The sequence below is a fragment of the Ammospiza nelsoni genome, chromosome 2, assembly GCF_027579445.1.
Source record: "Ammospiza nelsoni isolate bAmmNel1 chromosome 2, bAmmNel1.pri, whole genome shotgun sequence".
Taxonomy (NCBI): domain Eukaryota; kingdom Metazoa; phylum Chordata; class Aves; order Passeriformes; family Passerellidae; genus Ammospiza; species Ammospiza nelsoni.
In genome coordinates this window covers 16,815,829-16,824,593 of record NC_080634.1, presented here as the reverse complement: position 1 = coordinate 16,824,593, position 8,765 = coordinate 16,815,829, and positions in this window count along the sequence as shown.

Below are 8,765 nucleotides of genomic sequence, written 5' to 3'. Positions count from 1 at the left end.
TCCTCCTGTGGCTGCAAGAATAACCAAGCAGAGGTGCCACTCTCCCTACCAATAAATCACAACTTGGACTGAATTCTGAGCCACCCCCCTCAAGTCCCCTAATTTAAGATTTCTACTTTCATGATCCAGAAGCTTTTTTGTGGAAATTTGTGGGAGAAATCAACTCCATTTAAGGATTAAAACTTTGTCACACTCACTTATCTTCTCAGGCAGCCGCATCCACGCCTGGTCTTTAGTACAAAGTGACACTTTCACTCTTAAATTAATAACACTCCAGCAAATACCCCTCAGCATCTGGCAGGCAGATGCCTTTGCAGGTTGGATGATGTAATGAGTACAGAGAAAAGGGCAATAATATTTCTCAAAAGGACCTGTAAACAATGCTTCAGAAATCCAGCCTCTATGAAAGCTGCTTTCTGATCTGAGTGACTTTTTCTGCATTTTTTTTCCAGACATTAGAATGCATTTTACATCACAACATTAATCCCTACCTAATGGATATCCTTCTCTTGCAGGAGAGTTTTCAGTTAGAATGAGCTTAGTCATTCAATAATAGTGATAATTGTAATAACCTCTTCTTCTATTTACCACTGGTTTGATGCTTGTCTTGGCAGTGGAGCAACAATCACTTCCTGGGATTCCTCATTTCCATCCACACTTAAAATTACTTAAAAGTCATTCTAAGTGACAACCAATGTTGCTAATGTAAAAAACTCCAGCTAGCATCCCCAGGGCCCTGCAGGGATCCTGCACTTCTGGGAGTCAGTGTGCATCCAAGTAACCGCAGAGAAGTGCATGCATAAAATATTCTACAAAACTGCTAGAGACTGTGGCAATAACAAAACATCTTTTGCCATGGTTTTACCTAAGGTCAGCAGACGGCCAACAGTTCTGCCACTTTTAGTCAAGTTCAGACCTTCCTTCATTTTGACCTTTCTCTGTTTGCTTTATTCCAAAGTTAGTTAGCAAATTAATTCAACACTCCTCTTACAAACTTAGGATCCGTGCTTGACACACAGGCAGGCAATTGAGCTCTTCTCTTGCTGGAGGAACAGAGCACCCAAACAGAGCATTCGTTTGGTTGCTCCCTGCTGATATTGAGCATTGCATCTGAAGCAAGGAGCTAAAATGTTATTTCATAGCAAAGCCTAAATGGTGTGAGATGAATTTGCAAATAGTGCTTGATCCACTTTCCACAGGGGTTAGCCTAATGAAACATCACATGGCTCCAAGACCCACAGGTCAATTACACTGCACTTAGTGTGGTGCCCAGTGCTTTTACTTCATCAGAGTTATCACAAATACCAGGCACTAACATCAGCCATGAAGTCACCCATATATGCCCTGATCCAAATAATTCATGAGCGCATTACAGACAAATTAGAACTGTAGATGTTTTAGGATTATTGTAACATCTGCATTTTGGTCCAGAAGGCAAAACAGCACCTGGGGGCAGGTGAGCTGGTTTCAGCCTGGGCACTGCAGGGAACACTACTCTACAAATCCAGACTTGTTTCTGGGTGAAAACTGCAGTGAAATGTTGATCATGTTCCCCTAACACTTGTAATCCAAGGATTGTGTTGGCTGTTTGTAGTTATCTTTGTAGCACCACACCTCATTTATGGCTGAGGGAGTGAAGGCCTCCCACCATATAAGTTAAAAGCAGGTTCAGGACCATCTGATGAAGGTGAAGAGCCATGAGTGTCTGGGACCTGGTCAGATGCATCCCAGAGTCCTGAGGGGACTTGCTGATGTTGTTGCCAAGCCACTTCTCTCCATATTTGAAAAGTCACAGCAGTCAGGCAAAGTCCCCAGTGACTGGGAAAAAAGGGAAACATTGCTCCCATTTTCCAAAAGGGGAGAAAGGAAGATATGAGGAATTCTTTACTCAGAATTCTTTATTGTGAGGGTGCTGAGGCCCTGGCACAGGTTTCCCAGGGAAGCTGTGGCTTCCATCCCTGGAAGTGTTCAAGGCCAGGCTGGAGGGGGCCCTGAGCAACCTGGTCTGGTGGAAGGTGCCCCTGCCCATGGCAGGGAGTTGGAACTTGATGGTTTGTAAGGTTCCTTCCAACCCAAACCATTCTATGGCTTTATGAAATGTACCATAGGAGTGTGGCTGATAAAATAATCTCTCTCTGGATAGAGTGCCCAGAAAGCCAAACAAATAATTCTGGCCTTGAAAAGTTCATGCAACATTTGAATAAAGAGAAATGCATGCACTTGCTATGACTTCAGAAAAAACAAAATATTGACATTCTGGTTTTAATACAACTTGTAACACCAAAATAAATAAAAAGTGAATTTGAATACAAAGATCCACATTACCAAAGTCCATTCTTTGGAGTGCTATTAGGGATATTTGCTCTTGCATGGATTTTGAAAGTACAGGTTTAAATCTGCAAAGTTTAAAAATGCTTCCAGGCTTAATCCTATAATCTGGGGGGGAGAAGAAAAGTAGTTAAATCATACATGGAATTTTAAAGTTTTTTAATGTTAATAGTTATTAGCTATATTTATGTTGTCTGCTTTTTGGTTTTTTAGGAGTAACCTATAAGACCTTTGTAAGAAACTTTCAAAAGGAATACTTTTTCTGAGTTTTTATCCTATCCATGCAATGTGTCAAGCTGATTTCTAGCATATAAAAATGTACCCCCCTTATGAAAGTCTTTCATCTAGAACAACATGCAAAAGCAATCATGGTGATGAAAAAGTCAGCTTAACACTATCTCTGTGAACAGAGGAACTTCAGGAGAATTTCCTGAAACAATCTGTAACTCACAGGTAATTGGCTATGGTTCAAGTTGCGCAGAGTCCTTTGAACTAGTCCAGCAATTTGGCACGGAGAATCTAGAGTAATAAAGCCAGAAATGCCAGGGGTAGTAACAGTAAAAACTTTCTCCCCAGACATTCCTATCCCTTTATTATGATGATGAAGAAGGGAGAAATCTGGGAAAAGCAGAAAGCAATTTGCAGGTTCCAAATGTTTTTCTCCTCAGAGTTTGAAGAAAACATATCTCAACCCTGAGCTGTGCAGGTGAGCGTGTCTGCAGTACCATGATGCTTTTGTGTACATGCTAAACCATGACACAAATGCATAAAAAAAGATTGAGCCCTGTACCCACAGTGCCCAGCACGAATCTTTACTTTTCCTTGTCTCATCGGGTATCAGCTAAATGAGAGAAAATATGACTTTAAAGCTGCAAATATCAAAACAGAGCTCTGAAAACCATCTCTGAGAATGTGGAATGGAATTTCTTTTTGCTATGCTCCAGTTCATGATGCAAATTTCATGTTAGAAAAGAAGAGATTATTCAGTTGATGAAAATGACCTGGCACTTTTTGATGAAGGACAGTCAGCAACAGAATAGTCAAGCAAGTTTACAAGATGTACCTTCTAAATAGCATCAGGCACTGGAGAGCTCATCTGGTGTGCTCACTCAGGGTCAAATATCAAGCCAAGTCCTAGCTTATCTGGGACAGGGAAACCTAAGGCAGGGGACTGTGGGAAAATGGAATAATCTACTAGCAGGGCAAAGAAATGGTAGCTGAAAGAACTAGAAACTCTCCCTGCTTCTATCAAGTTCCTTAGTCACATCTAGGTGAAATCCCTACATGTTTGGCTTATGGTTTCTTGCTTTTAGACACCTGGTAGGAGACATTTAGGTTATAGATTTATAGAAGCACTCAGCACTCAGAACAGCAAATGAAGTCTGCTACATCAGTTAGTTAAATCATAAAGTATTCTGAACAAATGCCAGAGCCAATGGAATAATTAAAGAAACTTCATCAAATTGTAATAAAAAGTTCCCAGTTCCCTGGAAATAGTAGCTTCTCACCTTTAGGCACATGTGGTGATAAATAGTCAGAGGCTGCAGGAAAGCCACCCCAGAAAACCTCATGAAGAAGCTGTCAGCTCCGAATTCAGCACAGTGTCTGGGTGACAAATGGGGCTCCCAGTCACACACTTGGTCCAGGAAATGCAGAGACCAGCTTCATTCCCAGACACTGTCCTGGGTTTACACTGAATGAGGCACTAGTCCTGTGGGAAAAGTAGTATGCAGCCAAACAATTAAATCATGTCACATAATACACACTGGGTGGGGGAAGGGAAAAGGGGGGCAAACCATCCCTCCAAAGGCAGCCTTAGGTCTGGATTTGTCCAGCATTTAAGAGTTTAACTTTGTAAACCTGGGAAGGTTCTTTGCATATTTTTAAAAGTTGAGGTTTTATCTGGCTCATTGCTTTGTTAATTTTTGTTCTCCCAGTCTCTCTGGCTCAGCTGCTGAGGTTCTGCACGTACCTCGGGTGAGTCAGGAGAGTTAGCTGGGAAAAGCCATGGGGTGAACAACCCTCCAGACAGAGACACCAGGCAGAAAGAACAGGATGGGGAAACCAGCCAGTTAAGCAATGATATGAAAAACATCAGCTGTAGCCCAGCCTAGGGAGAAAGAGGGAAAATTGCTTTTTCAGCAGGAGAGGGAAAGTGAGAGCCGGAGCGCAGCTGTGGAAGGTGATTGTGGAGTGATGAGGATGTTGGGAATCCAGTGTCACTGCCTAGGCATTGCCTGCTGTGACCCTTCTGCCTTGGCTCTCCTGCAGCACAGAAGGAAAATGTCCTCCTGTTTGCCACGTTGTACCAGTCTTCATCCCACAGAACACCAGGGCCATAAAATCTTTGGTGCACAAAAGCTCCCCCAATACATACATTTATCACTTACAGGGAAAAGAAAGAGCCATCTTTCTTTTGGAGGGAGTCCATCCAAGTCACAAAAGTCTCTGTGACCAGGTGCAATATCCCCAGGGACAAACACTTTCCCCTCAGTCACTGTCCTCCCACCCGGCTGTCACTTAGGGAACCTGTGACCTCCCAAAATATCTGAACTTACAGAGCCCCTATGAACCCAAAGCACCTCTACAAACCAGCTCGCTCCCAAAGGCAGCTCTGGGCTCTGTCCACCACACTCCTCCCCAGGGAACAGTGGAGTCACAACCAGACCACCACAGGAGAAAGTTCAGCCTGAACTCCTCACCTCTGGCATCACCAACTCTGGTCCCAAGCCAGGCACCAAGTCACAGCTGCAGAGGTGCTTCAGCATTCATTCACCAGGGTCCTCCTCCTCTTTGCTTTAATCCAGCTGGCACTGCCACTTCCACAGTGCAGACTCCCACTTGTTCCTGCCTTTTCCCAAGATTTCCCTCAGCATGGGAATGTCCATCTGCCCATGGGTTAGAATATGTTGACGTAGACACAATATCAGCACAGGCATGCTTGAACATGGGTTTGAACTTGCAAGATGATGTTGGATACAAATGAGGTCACAGGCAATCAGCTGAGCATCTCTGTAGGAAAAGGTTGTTGTAGGGAAGCTGAGGATTGATGGGGAGAAGGCTGTTTCTGAGCAAGAAAGTTGAGAGAAAGCAGAGAAACCCAGAGGCAGCTTGGAAAGTAATAGTTGTGGCCAGGCAGGAGGAGAGAAACCCACAGTACAGCACAGTTCTCCTGGGAGGTGCAGAGATACAAATGCACAATTGTCAGCACATGTCTCTGTGTGTGTGTGTGTATATATATATATATGTGTGTGTGTGTGTGTGTGTGTATGTATATATATATATATATATATATAGTGCTTATGTTATATAACTATGCATAAAAAGTTATTTTGTACCTTGGTGAGCAGGCACAATACAAATGAAACTACCAACTAATTTAGTAAGCCAGTGATAAGTGTAAAAGGAAAAGAAGGTAAATTCTGATTCCATGTCTCCTGCTGAAGTTCCCAGCCAAATCATCCTTTTTCAATTGCTATCAGCTTTGTTTTGACTTTCCTGTGACTTACTTTTTTCTTTTATGAAATACAGTTGTTTTACCTGCTTTTTGTTTCTTGGCAAATATATTTACTTGACAGGACATATGAACTGATCGTGCCAATGTGTCCATTTATGCTTTATTTCAGAATAATCCCCCTGCAATTAGCATATTTGTATGTGCTTGGAAAATGAAGTTCAGTGTGGCTTTATGAGTGCAGACTGCCTCTACAATAACAGTTAGAGGCCAAGAACTGTAACTCACCTTACCTATGCAAAGAAGCTGAGTGGTTTAAGACTCCTGCTGTTCCCAAGGTATTGTAAATGCAGGCATATTGTAAATGCATTCTTCCCTGTCAAAGGGTAGAATGATGAGCAGGACTCCATGATATCAGAGGGCTGATTAATTACTTTATTATGCTATATTATTTTATTTCTATTTAATTATATTAAATATGTATTTATATTATATTCTATCATATAATAATATTTTATATTTATATAATTTACATTATGAATTAAATTATATATTAATTAACTATATTATATTTATATTGTAATATAATATCATAGCATATCATATTATATCATATCGTATAACATATTGAAATATAATAATGTATGTTTATTATATTAATTACTTTATTATGCTAGATTATTCTTTATTATACTATATACACTATATTACACTACATCTAAACTGAAACTGAACAAGAACTCAACTCAACAAAATCTCATTATTGTCTCCTGAGCAACCATCAGGACACAGCTTGCAGAGATTGGTCAAGAAAACAAAACCCTCACACCAGAATCCAATTACCAAATCCCTTCAGGTAAACAATCCTCCATAAGGCATTCCACTTGTGCACAAACACAGGAGCAGCAAATGAGATAAGAATTGTTTTGATCATTCTTTTCTCTGCTTCTCTCACTGCTTCTCTCAGGTTCAGAGAATGTGAATCCCACACCCAGGTGCTTATTTCTGTCCCACTGCCAGATGTACCCTCACAGAAAAGCCACCCAACAGGAGAGTGTCCCTGCCCTTTGCCATGGGAGTTCTCAGCCCAGCAAAACAGCACAAACCTCCCCACATCCCAGACTCTGAACCAGACCAGCCAAAATTGTGGTGGACATGCCACCCATGTCCCTTAGGGGTTGTAGAGGAGAGGCTGCATTTGATGAAGAGATGTTTTGAAATGTATTTTAAAATATGGCTTCTTTTCAGCCATGCTGCCTGTGAAAAGTAGTTGTGCTGCTTATAAGAATAAAAATGCTCTTGCTTTTTCTCACTGAGAAGCTTCTGTCAGAATAAACCTGGGGCAAGCAATTATCTTTCCTATAGTAAGGACTGGGAGAGCGCTAGATCAGAGTTTCTGCTGACCACAGGGTAAAAACTGCAGCTCCTAATGCCAGACTAAGCTCTGCCATGGGTTGCAATGTATATTGATTTCCTTTATATATTAAGAAAAGTCATATTTGAACAACACAGGGCAAAATGTGACCACTTGGACCTGTGCTGTTGATGACAGTTGTCTCCTGCTGGCATTGTAATTATTTTAGTCTCAAACTCATGCTTGCACTGGACTATAGTGCATGTTCTCACTTGGTATGGACAGACTCCCTCTGCTGGAAAATGAAGGTTATGAAAGTTATCTAGTAGACTAATGATTGTAAGTGAAAGAACTTGCAAACAATGTATTCTGCAGCAAATGTGCAATTTTGACTTACACTGTCCAAGGAATTGTAAAAATGTTTTGATTTCTTCCCTAATCACTGGGAAGGAGCTAGGAGGTTTTATCCTCAAAGTTCATCTCTGAACTTTGTAAAAATCCACACCACTACACTAACCTTATAAAGCACTAATGCACTGAGTAAAGTTCTGATTTCTCTTTTCTCCTGTATTTAGAATCAAGCCTTGAATAGTTCCCTCTGTAATCCTAAAGGACTCTCTCTCCATCACAGAGGACAAGAACCTTACAGGTGCACCAGGACATGACATGTGGGACAGGCTGGTTTCTTTAGCAGCAAATTCTGAACGCACTGTTAAAAGCAAGTGGGAAAGAGCACTTGCAAGCAGGATTTTAATGCAAGAATTCATGTTATTTCTCAGGAATTTTAAGAGGTGGAGCTGATATATTCCTTTCAGAAATTAAGAACCCTGGTCCAAATTATTTACTGGATCATTGATCTTAAGGAAAGGAAGGTTACTATTGTTAGATTAAGTCCTCTTATCATCAGAATAACTTCAGCAGGATCCAGGTCATGCACAGCTTTACTTTTTTTCTAGAAGAATGTGTTATCCAGAGCTTTCTATTTTTACTTATTTGATACGAGACAAAAGAGTATTGAGATAAGATCTGTATTTTAAAGCACCACTATAGCACAGCAGTTATGCCTGCTTCTCTCACTCCACTCCAACCCACCAAAATGTCTCAGATGCCACCTACAGAGAGAATTTCCAAAGAGAGGAGGACTTGGTGCTTGGTGCCTTTCCTGATGATATCAATATAGGCAACAACTAGACCATATAACTTATCTCTATCTCATAGAATCACAGAATGGTTTGGGTTAAAAGACTGATTGGTTCCAAGCACTGTGCCATGGGCAAGGAACATTCCAACAGACCTGGTTACTCAGGGCCTCATCCAGCCTGGCCTCGAACACATCCAGCAATGGGGAGTCCACAGCCTCCATGCACTTCTGAAAAGGAAGTCAGGCTTCAGTGGGAAGTGAAGACAAAGGGATGAAGAAATCCATATGCTCACTGATAACAAATATTGAAAACATGAAACAGAAAGGGGAGTGAGCAGGAAAACTGGTGTAATTCAAGGGATTCATGAAGGAAATAGGAACTTGTGAAAAGTTCCTATTCAGATTTCTTGTAAGTGCCCTTTAGGTACTGGCAGGGACTATGAGGTCTCCCTGGAGCCTTTTCTTCTTCAGGCTGACCAGTCCCAAAA